The sequence below is a fragment of the Nomascus leucogenys genome, chromosome 16 (assembly GCF_006542625.1).
Source record: "Nomascus leucogenys isolate Asia chromosome 16, Asia_NLE_v1, whole genome shotgun sequence".
In the NCBI taxonomy this organism is placed as follows: Eukaryota; Metazoa; Chordata; class Mammalia; order Primates; family Hylobatidae; genus Nomascus; species Nomascus leucogenys.
This window is the reverse complement of record NC_044396.1, coordinates 87,887,937-87,909,062: the sequence shown is the minus strand read 5'-3', so window position 1 is coordinate 87,909,062 and position 21,126 is coordinate 87,887,937.

Genomic DNA, 21,126 nt, shown 5'->3' with positions numbered 1-21,126 from the left:
ATATCACTGTGAATATCGTACCATTTGTGACATCATACTGTCTGCCTGTTATGTGTTAGGCAGGCTCTGGTGATAGTGGGCAAAATAGACATGGCCCCTGCTCTCAGAGAGATTCCTGTCTCACTGGAGAGACAGACATTAACCAATTAATTGTAAAAACATGCAGCAAAATTGTGACTGTGACCGGTGCCAGGAGAGAGGACACCTATGATGGGCCGGAGAAGTGGGGGACAGGGAGTGCTTTTTGGGAAATGATGCTCATGGGGATGGCTGGCCTGTGACTGAGAGTTAACCAGGCCAAAGAGAACTCAAAAAAGGTACTTGCTGGCCTGCAATGTTCATGACAGGCTTCCTAGAAGAGTTACCTCAGCTGGATTGTGGGAAGCAGCAATCAGTTAACAGATATTGTCAAGCACCCATGATGCATCAAGCCCTGGGTCCCCAGAAAAGTTGAACATCTGAGGCTACAGCAATTGGAAAAGAGCAAATAGGGATGGGGCTGAGTGGCAGGTTCAGGAAGTGTGATCCATTAGGGAGGCTGGAGCATTGGAAGCATGGGGTGAAATCATCAGGAACATTGCCTGGACCAGGCCATAGAGAGCCTGGACATCAAGCTCATGTCCTAAGGGAGCTCACTTAGTCTCTGAAAATATAGAAAGCCTATGGTCCCACGACACTGGGCAGCAGAGCTGGAATTCAAAACCCAGTGGCCCAGCTCCCAATCCAGGGCTTACATCCCAGCATGAGACGCTTTTCTTAGACATTTCTTTCCAGTCTGGCAAATAACAACAATAACAACAACCATAACAACAATTAATACTTATCGCATACTTACTATGTGCCAGGTGCTATTGTGAGCACTTTATATGTTTTTAATTCTTTTAACAACTCTATAAAATAGATATTGTCATCATCCCCTATTTCACAGATGAGCCTATCGATGCACAGAAAGGTTAAATCATTCAGCAAAGGCGACATAGCTAGGAAGAGAAAGTGCCGGAATGTAAACCAGCAGCCCGGCTCCAGAATTCATGATCTCATGGCCTGTGTTCTGTAGGCATGCCGCACTGATGGCCCATCTCTGCACTGACGCACAAGTCTCCGGGCAGCCACAGGCAGGTGTAGGCCTCCTGCCCCACTGATGTTGAGTTTGACCTTCTATCTTGCTTCACTGAATAGAATGTGGCAAAAGTGACTGTGTGTGAGTCCCAGGCCTAGGCCTCAAAAGGCATCGTATGTTTCTGACTGACCTGTAGGGACCAACCTCACCAGAAGAAGAACACATGTTCGCTAGCCAACTTGTCCTAGAAGAAGAGACACATGGAGTGGAGCTGCCTGGTCAACTCACAGACTCATGAGGGAGAAATGAATGCTGACCTTTATGCCATGAAAAGTGTGATTGTTTGTAAACAGCAATGGTTGATTAATAAAGAAAATGAAATACACTGATATAGAAAGTTACCTGCCCATGACAGGCTACAAAGTGGAAAAGTTGCAAGGCTGGATGCAGTGGCTCACACCTATAATCCCAGCACTTTGGGAGGCAGAGGTGGGTGAATAGCTTGAGCTCAGGGGTTCAAGACCAGCCTGGGCAACATGGCAAAACCCGATCTCTACCAAAAATACAAAAAATTAGCCCAGTGTGGTGGCACACAGCTGTGGTCCCAGCTACTCGGGACGCTGAGGCGGAAGAATCACTTGAGCCTGGGAGGTGGAGGTTGCAGTGAGCCATGATCATGCCACTGCACTCTGAAAATGTGGGTGACCAAATAAGATCCCATTAAAAAAAGTTGCAGACATAAAGCATGGTGACGGATGGATGGATGGATAGATTAGATAGATGATAGATAGATCTAATGACCTCTTTAAGGTGTGTGAGTGTGCTTGTGTTCATGTGTACTTTCATTGTGAGCATATGAATAGGTCTGAAAGTATTCACATAAACTGTTACCAATGGCTATCCCTGGGCATTATCATTCCTAGACTCTACCTAACTCAATGTGTGACCTTGGCCCACGACCTTTTTGGTTTCTGTGGACTTTGGTATCCCAATCCACTGAGAGAAGGGGTAGTCACCTTCTAGTTCTGACATATTACGGTTCTGTGAATAGTAACACTCATCTTGCCAGAATTCTGTAATGATTACTTAATACAATAAGAAAGATTTGTTAATTGAAAATCACTTGGAGAGCCTAGAAAAGAAATTCCAAACAAGAGTCATTCTCAGGTCTTATCCTCCAATCCACTGTTCAATATGAGCATAAACGACCTGGGCCCTTGGCCAATCGCATTATAAGGCAAAATGTCATGACTGTGGCCCAGCTGTTAGCTTTCCCCAGCAACACGGGTCTCTCTTCTCCTGAGATGCAGGAGAGCCCACCAGCATTAACTCTCAGGATTTATGAAGCATTGAGGAAGCTGTCTCCCTCCTCTGCAGATGGAGAAAAACCACAGAAAAAGAATCCTCTCACACTCCCTACCATATTACTGAGACTGAATATATTAAAATATTAACATCACCAAGAAGAAAAAGGACCTTGCTTTTCACAGAAGCTCATAAATTCCTTCAGAATTTAGCAGACAAGTATCCCCACCCAGGACCCCTACCCTGAAGAACAATTCATGGCACTTACTCAAGTCACATGTAATGAGCCACAATGTACCATTTCCTGTGCTTAGGGACTGTAAGACAAAGGGAGGAATGAGACAGAGGAAGGAAGGAAAGGAGAAAGGAAAGAAGAAAGGAATTGAAGAAGAAAAGAAGGAAGGGAGGAAATAATAACAATATATATAGTTCAATAAATGTTAGCTTAACATATTTAAACCTATGGAGCTCAGAAAGTGGATCTTATTTCTGAATTATAGATGGTAAAATATCCAATGAAGATAGTCATGTCAGTGGCCTAAGGACACTTACATAAACATCAAGACTTAAGACTCTAATTCATGCCTATCTAATTATTTACTTTTATTAAGTTCCTTTCAATCATTTTCTCAGACACAGTTGGGGGGACTGAAATTTTGCAGGTTACATGGTAAAATACATTAAAATTGAAAATGGGCGTAGTCTTCAGCCCAACCATTCCTTTTCAGTGTGTGTCCAAGTGAAATACTTTCACATATGCACAGAGGCCTGCACAAGATATTCTTTATTTTTTTTTAAGTTAGACCTTGATTTATAAAATAAAAATGGATACATGCATTGAAATACAAAGACAGCTAACCTTTTTTGTGTGCTTACTCTGTACCAAACACTAACTTTTCACATATGTTATCTGTTTAATTTCCGTAATAACCCTCAGAGGTTGGTAATTAACCCCATTTGATAAATAAGGAAACAGAATCTCAGAGAGGTTAAGCAGCTGAATGATAGTTTTATAATATTAACAGCAGTCATGTCTGGGTAGTGAAATTGGGTGTAATTATTTATCTCTGTATTTTCCAAGATTTCAACAATAAGCATCTATTATTTTTAATCAGAAAACTTAACAAATGACATTATTAGGCCGGGCACGGTGGCTCACGCCTGTAATCCCAACACTTTGGGAGGCCGAGGCAGGAGGATCACCCAAGGTCAGGAGCTTGAGACCAGCCTGGCCAACATGATAAAACCCCCTCTCCTACCAAAAATATGAAAATTAGCTGGGAGTGGTGGCGGGCACCTGCAATCCTGCACTCCAGCCTGGGTGACAGAGTGAGACTCCATCCCAAAAAAGAAAAAAAGACATTATTAAATCATAAGCCTTTCTTTTAGAGAACAAAATATAGTTAATGAATGCTATCTGGTTGTTTTAATGAAATACTTATATTCTTAGCCTCTTTTCCTATGCCCCAGCTTCTTTTTTGGTAACATTTTCTTCCCAGTTATTCAATTACTGAAACCTGTAATAGAGAATCTTTCCCATTATTCCAGCTCAGGTGTATATTTGGTACTTCAACTTAAATCACTGAAATACAATCTTGACAAACTCTTTCTAGAGAATTAAAGCATTTATTGAAAATTTATTCCCTTACTTCTCTAGAAAGAGTCCAAATTTCTTGAAATAATTTTTTTAAATTAACTTAGAACTCACTAGAAAACTCTCAAAAATCCTGCTGAAGATCATTCGAAAATGTATCAGCTAACTTTCCCCTCCTGGCACAAGGTATTCTTGCGGCACTGTTAGTAAAAGCTGAAAACAGTCCGTGTCATTCTCACATCGATGCTCTCTGTGCTGCCACCAGAGACTACGGAGAGATACAAGCGAACGTCCGTGACAGCAGGTGATGCCTCTTACACTGATATGACATCATCATCTGCGGGAGAGGCCTGTTAGCACATCGCCCCTGCTTCCGTGCACTCTCTCCCCAACTCAGCACACTTGGCGTGGTAGAACTGCAGAATCCTGACCACTACATGGGTCTGAAATGTCCATTCTAGGAGCTAGGTGCACACAGGAGGCATTAATTCTATTCTACTGCTCTGACAATCAGGCTCTGGCCTCTGGGGTGAGTAAAAATGCTTCCCCAGAGTCCAGGCATGTTTACCTAGTTCTGGGGACCATCATTAGGAGGGCTCTTGCCTGTAGGCATAGATATAAGCCACGTCCTCCAATATCAAAATTACACGTAATAAAGACATCTTGGCCCCCAACTGCCTTACTCCTTAGAGGATCCTCTCTTGGGTCAGAACCCAGGTTGTCTAGAGTGGGTGACTCACTAGGCCCGTGGACATCTCCAGCATCTACCTCCAGATGACAGATGAGAGTGCATTGGCTGAGGCACAGCTAGGAAGGGATGGAAGTAAAGGAAATGAAAAGATTGATTTCAATGAATGCATAAAGAGGAAAGGTGATATTTGTGCTAAGGAGCTAAGGACTTTCCTGGCTAAGACATGAAAGAAGAAAATCTAGAGTCTTCTTGAGAATAGTACGGGAGGTGAGGTGGAACGTTCACAGAACAGATACCAGGTAAGAGTGGATAGAACACAGATTTGAAGGGGAAGAGGCATGGAGAGGAGTGGGTAGTGTGGTTTTAATGACAAGGAGCCATCGCTGCTGGAAGGAGGAGGACGCTATTGGCTGTTAGAATGAAACAATGGGGAATGATGAAAGGAGTTTAGGATGAAAATAACATGGTAAGGAACAGGCTTTCTTAATAAAGGAGAATGTGGTAGAGGATGAAAGGTGAAGGGAGAGCGGAGACACGAGAGGCGAGGAAGGAGAATCAAGACGGTCCAAACAACAGTGATTGCAAATTGAATCAGAGGCAACACAGAGAGAGCCGACAAACACAGATGGATTCAAAAGCCACTGTAACCAAGTAGGCGGTGATGGCATTTCTGACTCTGCCACTAGCCAGTTCTGGGCCTCTCAGAAAAGGGTTTCAACTCCCTGCTCAGGCACAATGCTGGACTCACTCACAAGGTGGTTGTCACGTGACATAAAGTTCCCTATTTTCCATTTTGAAGTGTATAATCCGATGGCTTTTAGAGTAGTCATAATTTTGTGCAACCATGGGCACCAATTCCAGAACATTTTCATCTCTTCAAATGCAATCTTATCAACAGTTACTTCCCATCCCTTTGCCCTGGCCCCGCCAGCCCTTGCCAACCACAAATCTACTTTCTGTCTCTCTGGATTTGCCTGCCTTTTTTGAATTTACATTCTAGTGGCAGAGAGAGGAAATAAATGAGGAAGCAAATAAATAAACAAGACACTTGCAGATGGTGACAAGTTCTATGAACGAAAACAGGGCAATGATAGAGCCCAGCAACTAATTGGGGAAAGAGAGGCGAGACCTTAGGAAGGGTGAGCAGGGACATGATCCTTAGAAAGCAGCCAATGCTGGCTGTGATGTGAGAGCGAGCAGGAGCCCCCAGTGCAAAAGCCCAGGAAAAAAGCACCCCAAACAGAAGGAACAGCAGGTGCAAAGTCCCCAAGGGAGGTGTAGCATGCACAGTCAGATGAGGCCCGGTGGGGTTAAAAGAAGTGACGTCAGAGGGGTGAGCAGAGGGCAGAGCAAAGGATATTTTTTTAGAGGGGGAGAAAAATCATTTTCTGCCTGGCCCCCTCCTCCACACTCTGCTGTATCAGGTTACCAATCCACAAAGCTGCATTCGGCTGGAGAGGTGGGCTGAAAATGCATCTTCAGGCAGCTACACAAAAAGAAATCATCAGAACTTTTGAAAGAAAATACGGAGAAAAATAACATCTCACAAAAATATTATTTCTCTTGGTTCTTTTCTGTGCTTCCAGAAGCAGACAAATTTACTTCTAAATGTTCCTGCTGAGTCTGCCTTTCTTACCTGCCTTAGGAAGGCTGCATCTGCGCCAGCTGGGATGCAGGCTGCCTTCAGCCATGCTGGAGTTTCTCCGTGTAGACAGTGCAAGGGCAGGCGGAAGCTTGATTTCCCCGCAGATCCCAGCAGCAGCCCCATCACCTTGATTGCTCCTAATCAGGGCGAACTGAGAAAAGCAAAGCAGGCACATCTGCTCTCTTTCTGACACTTAAAACCGGCAAAACTACTTTAAGTTTCATATGGAACCAAAAAAGAGCCTGTATAGCCAAAACAATCCCAAGCAAAAAGAATAAAGCTGGAGGCATCACGCTACCTGACTTCAAACTATACTACAAGGCTACAGTAACAAAAACAGCATGGTACTGGTACCAAAACAGATATATAGACCAATGGAAAAGAACAGTGGCCTCAGAAATAATGCCACACATCTACTCCCATCTGATCTTCAACAAACCTGACAAAAACAAGCAATGAGGAAAGGATTCCCTATTTAATAAACGATGTTGTGAAAACTGGCTAGCCATATGCAGACAGCTGAAACTGGACCCCTTCCTTACACCTTATACAAAAATTAACTCAAGATGGATTAAAGACTTAAACATAAGGCCTAAAACCATAAAAACTCTAGAAGAAAACCTAGGCAATACCATTCAGGACATAGGCATGGGCAAAGACTTCATGACTAAAACACAAAAAGCAACGGCAACAAAAGCCAAAATTGACAAATGGGATCTAATTAAACTAAAGATCTTCCGCACAGCAAAAGAAACTATCATTGGAGTGAACGGGCAACCTACAGAATGGGAGAAAATTTTTGTGATCTATCCATTTGACAAAGGGCTAGTATCCAGAGTCTTCAAGGAACTTAACACATTTACAAGAAAAACAAACAAACAACCCTATCAAAAAGTGGGTGAAGGATATGAACAGACACTTCTCAAAAGAAGACATTTATGTGGCCAACATACATATGAAAAAAAGCTCATCATCACTGGTCATTAGATAAATGCAAATCAAAACCACAAGGAGATATCATCTCATGCCAGTTAGAATGGCGATCATTAAAAAGGAAACAACAGATGTTAGAGAGGATGTGGAGAAATAGGAATGCTTTTACTCCACTGGAGGGAGTGTAAATTAGTTTGACCATTGTGGAAGACAGTGTGGCGATTCCTCAAGGATCTAGAACCAGAAATACCATTTGACCCAGCAATCCCATTACTAGGTATACACCCAAAGGATTATAAATCATTCTACTATAAAGACACATGCACACGTGTGTTTATTGCAGCACTATTCACAATTGCAAAGACTTGAAACCAACCTAAATGCCCATCAGTCACAGACTGGAAAAAGAAAATGTGGCACATACACACTATGGAATACCATGCAGCCATAAAAAAGGATGAGTTCATGTGCTTTGCAGGGACATGGATGAAGCTGGAAACCATCATTCTCAGCAAACTAACACAGGAACAGAAAACCAAACACCACATGTTCTCACTCATAAGTGGGAGCTGAACAATGAGAATACATGGACACAGGGAGGGGAACATCACACACCGGGGCCTGTTGAGGGGTGGAGGACTAGGGGAGGGATAGCATTAGGAGAAATACCTAATGTAGATGACGGGCTTATGGGTGCAGCAAACCACCATGGCACATGTATACCTATATAGCAAACCTGCATGTTGTGCACATGTATCCCAGAACTTAAAGTATAATTAAAAAAAAAAAAAAAGAACTGGCAAAACCCTGCCATCAATGTGGTCACTCAACACCAACGCAAAGGTGTGTTTTAAGAATCCAATACATTGTCACTAACTGTAGTCGCCATGCTGACCCATAGATCTTCCTCCTGTACTGCAGTAATTTTGCACTCTTTGACTAACATCTCTTCAACTGCTCCAGCCTCTGGTAACTTCCATTCTACTGTCTCCTTCTATGAGAGTGAGTGTTAAATGTTCTCACCACAAACAATGGCTATGTGAGCTAATGCATATGTTATTTAGGTAGATTCAGCCATTAAAGCATATATATACACACACACACACACACACACATATATTCAGCCATTAAAGCATATATATATATATATATATATATATATATATATATGCTTTAAAGTATCAAGTTGCATGTGATAACTCCATACAATTTTATCTGTCTGCACTTTGAGAGGCCGAGGCAGGTTGATCACTTGAAGTCAGGAGTTCAGGACCAACCTGGCCAATATGGCAAAACCCCATCTCTACTAAAAATACAAAAATTAGTTGGGCATTGGGTGGACACCTGTGACCTCAGCTACCCGGGAGGCTGAAGCAGAAGAATGGCTTGACCCCAGGAGGCAGAGGTTGCAGTGAGCATGAGATCACACCACTGCACTCCAGCCTGGGCAAAAGTGAGACTCTGTCTTAAAAAAAAAAAAAAATGTAAAAGTAAGTTCCAAATACAGAATGCTCCAATAGCAAAATTACGAATGCCAACATTGATCCATCCTCTCTTAAGAAGGAAACCACATGCTGGCTTAAGTCAGAATGAGATGTCTGCATCTTAGTCACAAACGTCCGTAAAGAACGGTGCTGACTAGTCCTGCATTCTGCCCTTGTGGCATAGTTAGAAGCCTGAATTCAAGACGTAGCTTTGCTGCTTGTCATGTATTACACCTTTGACGAATACTTTTGTTCAGTAAATAAATGTTAATTAGAAACTACTTTTCACCATCATCTCTCTCTTGAGTTGATGCAAAAGCATCCTAGAGGGCTCTGTATGTGCATTTTGACCCCCTCCATCTGTTCTTCATGCTGCCATCAGAGCCGTAAAATCCTCTCCTGTCTCCTCTCTCTGCAGATCCTACTTCTACTGTCAGATCAAACCTCAGAATTACTTTGATTTTGTCCAGCAAGGCACACTTCATTTTGCCTCTGTGCCTTTGCATGGTTTTTCCTTCTACCTGCGGCATCCCTATCCCCTCAGCGCTACCCTGTGTGTTTCACTGAGCCAGCTCCTCTCCCTCCATCGGGTCTCAGCTTTGGGAAACATTCCCTGACTATTCATCTGAATCAGTGACATTTCTTCAAAGTCCCATGACACCTCTTACCACACAACTCCCAGGATGTTGTAGCTTTTATGTTTTATTTCCCAATACATGGAATTCTATGAAAGCAGGACCCCTTGTTCACCATGGATCCTAAGTGCCTATGAAGTTATCTGGGAAAGAGTAAGTGCCATAACATTACTTTTTGAAGGGATAGATGGATGGATAGATTGAATGAATGGATAGGATGGATGGATGGATGAATGGATTGACAGATGGACGGACAGATGAATGGCAATCTCAGTGATAGTCTCTGAGTATAAAAAGGTGAAAGAGAAGAAAGCCTGTGTCTTCCAGGAGCTTACAAAGAAGAAGCAACAAGAAGCAGCCACAAAGAGGCAATGTCACCCGAGTAGCAACACGTGTGAGAAGGGGAAGGTTAGCCAGCCACTGCAAGAGGCTCAGGACAGCTTCTAGCAGGAGCCACAACCTCAGCTGAGTCTTGAAGAATGAGTAGAAAGGAGCCAGGTAAGGAAGAAGGAAGGGAAAAGGCAGCCTGAGCAATGTCAGCAATCAAAGGCCAGGGAGCCCCAGAATCCAGACGTTTGTGCGAAGCTAATCCTGTACAAATAGAGCATCATATATGTGGGGTGTGTCAGGTGATGAGGCTAAAGGGCAGAATCAACAGAGGTCAGGGCTGGAGATTCCAATCAGATGGCCATCTGCTTACAAAGGAGGCTAAATTCAGGAGAGAAGATAAGAGCATCAACCCAGTGCACATGCAGAAAGGAAGGAGTCTGAGGAACACAGATGTTTAAGGGATAAGGGACAGAATGGAGAGAGAAGGAGGGACAGATAATGGAAAAAGAGAAGGGCCAATCAGAGGAAAGGAGGAGAACAGGGGAGAGTGCTGATGTGGAAGACAAGGGCAAGGGCAGTTGCAGAGTAAAGCGAATGTGGCTAACCTCATCACTGCAGCAAAGATGGCATGACCTAACCAAAGCGGTGTCAGTGAAGGTCAGGGAGAGTGGGAAGTCAGACAGACTGTAGTACATTGAGAAGGACAGGAGAGGTGAGAAAACAGAACCAGCGAGAACTCCCCACTCATTCAAGAACCTCCATGGAGAAATACAAGAGGAAGAGAGAAAAACTAAAAGCAGAACGTAGAAAATGTAGGAGCAAGCGAGAATTTCATTTTGGAATTGGGAATGCTTAGCCATCTTTGCAAGTTAAAAGGAAATTGTCAGGAGGGAGCAAAAGATCAAAGAGACCAGGGAGGAAGGGACTGGGAGTGAGGATGTAGAGAAGTGGCCAGGGTCTCACACACACAGGTGAGGAGCTGGCCTTGTCAAAAGGAAAGTGATAGCCTCAGAAGGGGAAAACACACAGGGTGTGGAGTTAGGTAAGTGTCTAGATAGGGTAATAAGAATGGAGATGATTAACTTCTTTAAGCTGTGGTGTTCTTGTCTGCTGAAGGTGGAGCATGTATTTCCAGTGTGAAATGGGCTGGTATGTGAGAGCACTATATAATTCTTGAAACTGTCCTTCACTGTGACCGTGTGGAATGCGAGTCTGTGAAGTTCAAACATGCCTGCAGAAATTCTAACGTTTTAAATTAATTCAAGGAAATGAAGAGGTTTTCATGAAGACGAGCCATCTTAATTGCTATTTTTCTGTCAAAAAATACATTAGATGAATTAAAATGAGTGTTAACGGGGCCTCCCTCATCTCAAAATTTAAGCTCTGGCAGCACTGGACTGCTTACAGTAAGTCCAACCTAATGAAATGGGCATTTTTGCAAATCAAAACATGTTGATAGCAGCAATTTCATACAGTTCCATCTAAGAAGCCCCCTGACAGCCCAGGCCTTTACTCACCCCCAAAACCTTCATTCAGGCTGTGCTCCCCATTTTAAAAGTCACCTTCCCCTCCACACCCCTATCCCTCCCTAAAGTGCCAGCTAGCTCCTAACCTATTCTTTAAGGCACAATCTAGCCATCACTTCCTCCAAGATTTCCTCGAGCAGTGCATTAGTTATCTATGCTACATAACAATATTATCACCAACTCAGCAGTCTGAACCAATATATATTCATTATCTCACAGTTTCTGTGGGACAGGAGTCGGGGTATGGCTTAGCTTGGTTTTCTGCAAAGCTGCAATCAAGGTATACTGGTCTTGGCTGAGTTTTCATTCAAAGGCTACCCAGAAAAGGATAGGCTTTCAGGCTCATGTGGTTGTTGGAAGAATCCATTCCCTTGCAGACTGTTGAAACTGGACCTCCCTTTCTTGCTGGCTGTTGGTTGGAGGCCACACTCAACTCCTTACCACCTGCACCTCTCCATGGAACAGTTCATAACAAGGCCACTCACTTCATCAAAGGTAGCAAGGAAGAGTCAGCTGGCAAAATGGACATTACACTCTTAGGCAACATAAATATGGAATATCTTTGCTGTTTTCTATGGTTAAAAGGAAGCCACAGATTCTCCTGGGGAGGTGATTACACAAGGACATCAGCACAGAAGGTGGGGAAAATCAGGAGCCATCATAGAGTTTATCTACCACAGCCAACAAGGCTGAACTATGGATCTTCCTCTGTGTTCCCGTGGCCCTCAGGCTTACCCCCAACCTTTTTTTTTTATTATTACACAATCACAGTAGTTTTCTGCTTACATATTTTTCTCAACCATTAATGTGTGAGCTTTCTTCTGGGAGACATCGTGTCTTACTCATTACATTCCCTTAACCAGTACAATACCTGGCAAATTGCAGACACTCAATATGCACTTGGCAAATTCACCAATTAATGGCATTGCTGGCAAATTGACAAATCACTGGACAACCTAGACCAAAAAGTATATTACAGGATGCATCAATTTTCAGTAAGGACTGGATAGGATAAATCCAATTATTACATCCCACAGTTAAATTACAAATTAACATTGGATGAATGAAATAATTAAAGGATATTTTAGTGCACTAATGAGCAGCGATATCAAATGAGATTGTATGATACTGCATCAAAGACTGGGTTCTGGTCTGTGTTTGAGGTGTGCATTCTTATCTCAGAATTAAACCACCCAGCAAGAAGCTACCTTACATATGAGAGTTTTGAAGCTGGTACTTCTAATCTTCATTATTAAGAGAGAGAAAGACCAAAAATAAGAATAAGAGAGGATAGAAAGAGAGAGAGAACAAGAAAGGACAAGAAGGAGAGCAAGAACAAAGGAGAGAGATATCAAAATAATATAAGATACTTAGTGCACAAAAATGTAAAATACTCCAAAGAAATAGAGCTTATAGAAGAAAGGAATTGAAAGAGGGTCAAACTCAGCTTCCAAAGTAAAGTGACTAAATCAAGAAGGTTAACTCACATCCCTGCCTGGGAACCAGGCAGTCCTGGCCTATAGTAATAAAAATTTCTCTTTCATGCAATGTCTACTCTATTGCAGGCACAGGGCTAGGAGTTATGGATATGGTAGTGATAGATAAACAAGATCACTACACTTATAAGGCATATACATCAGCACTGCAGAAGACTAACCAAAATAATAAATAAATCACCACAATGGTTTCAAACTGGATTCTCTAGCCAGGAATAAATATGGCAATAATGATAAAAGCCATTCTCTCTATTCACTAATTTTACTCTCTCAGCTAGTTATTCAGACTTTGTGGCCATGTTATTTTCAACTATAAAATATGGCTGCCAATCCCTATCTGCCAACTCAGCATGAGGGTTAAATGAGTTAATAAAAATAGAACAAGTGGCACAGCAAGTGGCATTGAGAAGACTGTCAAAGCTTTTGCTATGCTTTCCCAATTTAATTGTCCAATGACATTTTCAATTTAAGTGCCCAGCATTGTGCTGGACTATTAGTAATTGGCCAGTGTACATGAGTTGAGCTCTGAGGCTGGGTATCTCGATAGGGGATGCAGGCAGCATTGCTGCTTCATGCAGATGCCTGTTCCCATAAAGAAAACCATTCTCTTTTTATTTTACAAGCCCAGGGGGTTATTAAATTAAATAGTTCCCTTGCTAATAGCCAACCAGAGTATCACCACCCCCAGGCCATTCATGCTAAAATTACTAACAACCTTATCGATTCTGAAACCCAAATGGATACACAGATAAATCAACAAAGCAATATGTCTACATGGTATTGTGGTCCAAAAGAGGAAAAAAAAAATACTGTCAGGGGACCTGGTTTCTAGAAATAATGTGCCATTGACTCATTGTGATCTTGGGGAAAAAAAAAATTTCCCTCTGTGGGTCGAAGTTTGCTCCTCCTTAAATGGAGTAAATTAGAATACATGGTTGGATAGTTTTCTCATTTTAATGAATGGTTTATAGAATTATTTTTTCTCTCTGGAAAGAGAAAGCGAGCTGGTGAGGTGAAAATCACTAATGCTGTCTACCACATAATTTGGGTGCTTTTCTTACAGATACATGGTGGGATGACTATTTCCTCCCCTGATAAAGTTAGATATGTCCATCTGACTTGTTTTGCCCATGAATTGTGAGCAGAAGTGACAAGTACACTTCCAGGCATAAGGTTTAAGGACCTGTGCATGAATCACCTCCCTCTCTTTTTCCCTCTGACATGAAAATTAGCATCTCAAAAATATTTGAGACGGTGGCTGCTCCATCAGCCTGGCCCCTGAATGGGTACAGTGAACAGAGTTCTCCTTGCTGACCCACATAAATGTGCTGAGATTGTGAGGTTGTTGTTACTGCAGCACAATCAGCCTATCTTGACTGATGCAGTGAGCTACAATAAGAGAGAGGAGGATCATCCATTTCCAAAGCAAATAATTCTGGTCAAACAAGGGATCAAAGAAATCAAGAGCTGAAATTGTCTTGAATTAAATGCAGGGCTCAGATCTCAGAACAGGTCACCAGATTGTGAAAAGGGTCCCTGGAATACCTCTAGAACTTTTACATGCAGACTCTAATTCTCCAGAAACTTCCAGGCCTGGAATATTCTGTGATACGGTGATGCTGTGGTTCAATCTGGGAAGGCATGGTTTATCCGTGTATGAGTCTGTTTACACACTGCTGATAAAGACATACCCAAGAAGGGACAATTTACAAAAGAGAGAGGTTTAATGGGACTCACAGTTCCACATGGCTGGGTAAGCCTCACAATCATGGCAGAAGGCAAGGAGAAGCAAGTCACATCTTATATGGATGGCAGCAGGCAAAGAGAGAGCTTGTGCAGAGAAACTCCAGTTTTTAAAACCATCAGATCTCATGAGACCTATTCACTATCAGGAGAACGGCAAGGGAAAGACCCCCCCCCCCATGATTCAATCATCTCACACCGTTCCCTCCCACAAGATGTGAGAATAATGGGAGCTACAAGCTGAGATTTGGATGGGGACACAGAGCCAAACCATATCAATCCACAAGAGGGAGCACTGGAGTATCTGAATTGTGTGTATCTCTAGTAGGTTGGACAGCTCATGTGTGCTCCTGGCCGTCTGTGCAAAGGAATAGATAAAGCTGACCTATGGCATCTTTAAGTGCTTAGTGCCTAGCAGCAGACCAAGATCATCTGTAGAGGAGGGCTGGTATACTTTTCAAATTCTAACAGTCTAAATTTGAGATTCAATTATGCCCAGGAAAGATAACTCAACGAAAGCCACATTACTGGAGATCTGTCTAATAGCAAACAATAACAGGCAGAGGGGTGACTTTGTACAAAAAGTGAGAGTGATTGTGAGCAAGGTATTTATCTTTCCTTGAATTAGACCAGGGCCATGAGCCTGGAGGGAATGGGCTTAATAAATGGTGGCGGGTGGAATGTAGGTTAGCTCCAGAAGGAGAACATTTCAGTGAGGGTTATGAAACACCAGAGTAAGTGACTTATGAGGCTGTGTCATTTATTCCCCCTGAAAGATCACTGGGAAGGAGATGGAAAGTCTTTGTCAAAGTCAGATGTTGAGGAACAAGTCCAGGCCTAGTCAGGTGGGAGCAGAGGTTGGGCAGTATCAAAGGGGGAAGTGAGGGGCAAAATTGCACTCCCCTTTCCACCCAGGTTTTCAAGAAAAAGAGATCATATTAATAGCAAAGAAGATGGAGGTCAAAATATCACCTTTTTAAAACACAAGTCTAAGCTGATAGACATATCTAAAAGTAAAGGCCAAATAGTCCTGTTAAATGAGCTGCAGAATGAGACCTACTTGTCCTCTGGTCCCAGACAAGGGTGGCCTGAGACAGCCTTTGTGCTGCATGCAGAGACAGAGCACTGGAAGAGTCCTCGGCCTCATGCTCTCTGCATGCAAATCACTATCTATGGGAAAGGTAAAGTCTGAGCTGAACATGCCCAATTTAATCTTATCTATCCTCCAATCAGAGAGGTCACTATTGTGCCTGGGACATAGTAAGCAAAGAATCAAAGAGCGTCACCTCCAGTGGGTTCCCAACATGGAAGAGGGAGCAGGAAAACCCCTCCCAGACATTATGCTCCCTGCCTTTTCTCCCTGTCTTCTTCTCATTCATGATATCAATGTGTTGTGTCCAACACCTTCATAGTCATCATTTTACTTAGTCTTCTTACAACCATGGATGGAAGGTATTACTACCATACACAACCCACACATGAGGAAACTGAAGCTGTGAGAGGTGATCAGCTGGTGGAGAGAGCCAGGAGTTGCACCCAGGGCTTCTTGTTTCACTTTTTTCATCCTTTTTTTCATTTCTTTATGCATGAGTCTCACGGAAGAGTAGACCCTTACCCAGGAAAAATCTTATCAATAACTGGTCACAATTTAGGCATTCACATTTATATTAAATTCTTTTTCACCCCTAAAAGCCAACACTGACCATAAGACCTCACAATGGTTTTGGAGAATGGTACAAGTGTCAGAGAGACACAAAATAGGAAAAGAAGACAGAATCTTAGATGCCCACGTTTCTGACCTCTCCATTTTACAGACAAAAGAGATGCTAAAGAGAAAAGGGAAGGATTTCTCTCGGGGCCACCCAGCTGGTGAGCCCCAGGGTTAGGAGCTGAACCTCACAGTTGTGACTCTGCATCCTTTCCTCTTTACTACTTTCCTTTGCTAGAACACAGGCACCCACGGGCCTGACGCACACTCAGATGCACATGTGCACCTTGGCAACGGCCCTGCAAGGGTGTGGAGCTGAGCCACAGCTCACACACCCATCCCCCAGGGGACCTTGAACACTGAGTCTCAGTGGTTTTCTTGCTCCAAGGCAAAAACCCTCATGATATCTGATATGCTTTGGCTGTGCCCCCACCGGAATCTCATCTTGAATTGTAGCTCCTATAATCCCCACAGGTCGTGAGAGGGACCCAGTGGGAGTTAATTGAATCATGGGGGTGGTTACCCTTATGCTGTTCTTGTAATAGGGAGTGAGTTCTCATGAGATCTGATAGTTTTATAAGGGACTTTTCCCCTTTTGCTGGGCACCTCTCTTTCCTGACACCATGTGAAAGAAGACGTGTTTGGCTACCCTTCTGCCATGATTGTAAGTTTCCTGAGGCTGCCCCAGCCCTGCAGAACTGTGAGTCAACTAAATCTCTTTCCTTATAAATTACCCTGTCTCAGGTATGCCTTTATTAGCAGCATGAGAATGGACTAATACAATATCAGAACCAGTTTGCTCCCAAACTTTTTGATGGTCATGTGACAGAATAGATATGAAGGGGAGTAATACAAGTAACTAAACAGAAGAAATGTTTGGAGTTTGGGTTGCTTTTGCACAGTGGAGTGTGTCCAGGGAATGTGGATGTTATTGATTCTGTGTATAATTAGACCATTTACTGTGCTCTAGTCCAGGGCTTAGGTGGCTCTGCCCTTGTTCCCTGCAGCCCTGTCCAGATTTATGGCTTGAAAAGTTTGTTTAGTCCCTTTTATTTTTATGCCTGTCTAATTTGTGACCAAGATGGCTCAAGTTTAAAGTCAGTACGGGGGCCCTGGAGAGCACCTCATTCATGAGCCTGAGAGAAAGGCCCCAGGGCCGAGCCAGTGAAGAGATGGGACTTGCTTCTGACTGACCTACATGCTGCAGTCTGACTGGCTTTGGAAGTACATTTCAATACTCTTCACAGGAGGAGAGTTTCCATTTTAAGCTGATAAACCCCCTCAAGGAAGGAAATGTAGCAGAGCATACAAACAACTCATGACTGAAACATTTTGGTCCAGAATTTTGTCCTCAAACTTGGCGATAATGCAGCAGGAGGAAAAGAAAATGTCAATGGATGTGTTGCTCCAGTGAGTGGAAGATTTCATACGCTTAACACTTGCTGGGTCTGTGCCTTGGTGCCTGATAATACTGAAGATCCCACCAAGCCAGGGAATGTCCATCTACGGTGCGTATGACACTATGGAGGGAGGAGAAAGATGGGAGACACAGAAATAGATAAACAGGGGAAGAGGTGAAATACCACTGCAAGGTGAACAGCCTGGGTTACTAGCAGAAAAACATCATTCAGTCTGTAAATATTTATGAAGATCTGTGAGAGGCACTACCCTTAACCTGGAGCTAACCCGTGACCCAGAGAGCAAGACTCTTGCTTTTACAGAACACATATTCTTGTGGAATGAGAGGGGCTATCATCAAGTAAGCAAATCATTTCATGGAGTGTGTTAGTCTATTCTCCCATTGCTTTAAAGAAATGCCTTTTACTGGGTAACTTATAAAGAAAAGAGGTTTAATTGACTTATGGTTCCACAGGCTGTACCAGAAGCATAGTAGCATCTGCTCAGCTTCTGGGGAAGCTTCAGGAAACTTACAGTCATGGCAGAAGGCAAGTGGGAAGCCAGCACTTCACATGGCCAAAGCAGGAGGAAGAGAGAGAGAGGCAGGAGGTGGTATACACTTTTAAACAACCAGATCTCGTGAGAACTCACTATGGTGAGAACAGCACAGAGGAAATAATGTTAAACCATTCATGAAAAACCACTCTCATGATCCAATCACCTCCAACCAGGCACCACCTTCAACACTGGGGATTACAATTTGACGTGAGATTTGGGCAGGGACACAAATCCAAGCTATATCACCAAGTAATCAGTGCTATGGGAAAAAAGGACTCAGGCAATTCTAATTAAGAACACCTGGTGGGGAGCGGCGGGGAAAGTAGAGAAAGTTGAAGCAGTGACTGAGCTGAGCCCTTAATTGTGAAAAGGAACCACCATTCAACTATCAAAGGGAAAAAATTTCCAGTCGAAAGGGAGAGGAGTTGTCAGAGTTCTGAAGTGAGAATGGGTTTGGTGTATCTGACAAACAAGGGGAAGGCCAGTTGGACTGGAGTGAAATGACGAAGGAGACAGTTGTCAGAAGGGAAATAAGTGCAGTGGGCTTGGGGGGCCCCAGGTGCTGGGTCAAGGCAATGAGACCCATTCCGGATACAAGCCTCTGAGGTGAGCCCGCCTTGGTCAGCACTGACTCAGCATCAGACATATTTTGTCTTTAGGATAGAGATGGGGTGCCTCTGGCTGAGCAACATGAGGAAGCAGGAGCAGACGTGAAGCAGGAGCCTTGGGATTCTCAACCCTGGCTGCATGTTGGAATCCCCTGAAGCTTTAAGAATACTGATAGCTTAGTCCCACCCTCAAAACTTCTGACTTAACTGGTTAGGTGTTCAGCTTGGTATTTGTATTATCATTCCTGTGATTCTAGGGTGCAGCTAAGATTGTAAACTAGACCTAAATGACAGAGAGGAGGAAAAAGATTTGGAGAAGACATCAAAATCTTAAGACAGCTCTCATCCTCAGAGCTTCTCCCTCCCACTGTGGACTAGATGTTCTCCAAGAATCCATCTGCCCAACTCCAAAATACTCACTGATTCTTTCACTTTGAATAAGACATGAAACCCTCACGTACACCTGTGAGGCTGAGCCAGAATGAACCTAGAGGGCTACAGCTAGGATGGGGAAAAAAGGTCCACATCTTTCCTTCCTGCTGCATAACTCCTGCATCTTAAAATGCCACCAAGAGGGGATTTAAAAACAGGACCTGCAAATCCTCCCGATGTGCCAATCTGGCACACCAATGCCAAAAGTTTTCATACTGGCTCCAGTGTGAACTAAGACAAAGCAGCTGTGCACACACTCTCCTCTTCACATTTTCCCATGTACACAGCTCCCACCTCCAGCCCTGGGACCGCATTTCCTGCTGGGGTCAATGTATTTATATGACCCTCTTTCTCTCTATGTTGTGACCCACTTTGAGGGCAGACACTTATCCTCTTCATCTGGTCATCCTTCTCAACGTAATATACAGCAAGTTACAGATGCCATCACTTGCACACCGTATGAAATAAGAAACGTGCCCCTCCTTAAGTTGGCAGTGTTAGAATTGAAAGTGATATGATTTGGCTGTGTCCCCATCCAAATCTCTTCTTAAATTGTAGCCCCCATAATTCCCATGTGTTGTGGGAGGGACCTAGAGGAAGATAATTAAATCACAGGGGCGGTTCCCCAATACTGTTCTCTTGGTAGTGAATAAAGTCTCATGAGATCTGGTGTTTACAAGGAAAAACTCTTTTCACTTGGTCCTCATTTTCTCTTGCCTGCCACCATGTAAGACATGCCTTTAGCCTTGCACCATGATTGTGAGGCCTCCCCAGCCACGTGTAACTGTGAGTCCATTAAACCTCTTTTTCTTTATATATTACCCAGTCCCATGCATGTCTTTATCAAAAGTGTGAAAACAGACTAATACAGAAAACAACCTTAAAAATTAGTCATTTGACAATTGGGGAAATCAAAGCCCAGGGAGGGTAGTAACAAGCTGCCTTTACATCAGGCTTTGCCATTTGCACACTCACATCCATTGTCTGATGTACTGTTCGTGCTCCACCCATGTGGCAGGGCTCTTCTCATTATCTACATTTGAAAATAAGGAGAGCTAAGGGTCGCAGAAGTTAGCTAGCTTGTCAAATGCCACTAGCTTAGAGGGAGCCATGACTCCATCCAAACAGTCTGACAAAACTTCTGTTTTTTCCACTACTCAAGGGTCCCTGTATTTTGGCTGTGACCTCAACAGAAAGCTGACTTTCACAAAGTTAGATTGAAAAAAAAATCTTTAGGCCAAGTCACTTCCCTTAGCAATACAAAACCAGGTCCTTTGGCTTCTAAAAATCTGGATAATGGCACATCACACAACATTTTCCTCAGGGAAGTTCAAGGGAATACTTGGAATTAAAAACAAACAAACAAACCTTAGAGAATAGTATTAGAAGAAAACCAAATGAAGTCAACTCTTTGCAACTGCAGGTTTTCTCTTTGTGTCAGCGATTCACTGTTTCCTGATACATGTGCATGACCAAGCTCATTAACCATGTTGGAGCTGAGGGCTCCTGGCATGGAGCATGATTTATTACACTTTGGTTTCATATCTTCTGCAGATCAAGGCTTTCTTTACATATTACATTTTGCATTTTAAGAAAACACAAAATGATTATGTGTTTTGTGAGTTGCTAGGTTTTGTTCTTTTTTTTCTCTCCAATCTTGCTAATGTTGAAAAAACCACTGTGACTCCCTGGCCCTATCCTCCACGGCTGTAAAATCACAAATCAGGCACAATAATTGTGTTCTCCTTAAGGATGCACCCAAGCATTTCAGCCAGCCTAGTGTACCAGTAATGAAATTTGCATTGTGCTTACAGAACTGTTTTATTGATATAAATGGACTTTTGTGGCCAAATGACTGAGCAGCAGTTCCCGGACCTTGGTGTATGTGAGCGCTTATTCTCTTCCTGGGTCCCCGAAAAAGGCCAGCGTGGACCTCCCTGAATAACCGTGATAGTAGGAGAGGACTGAAGCAGCTAGTGT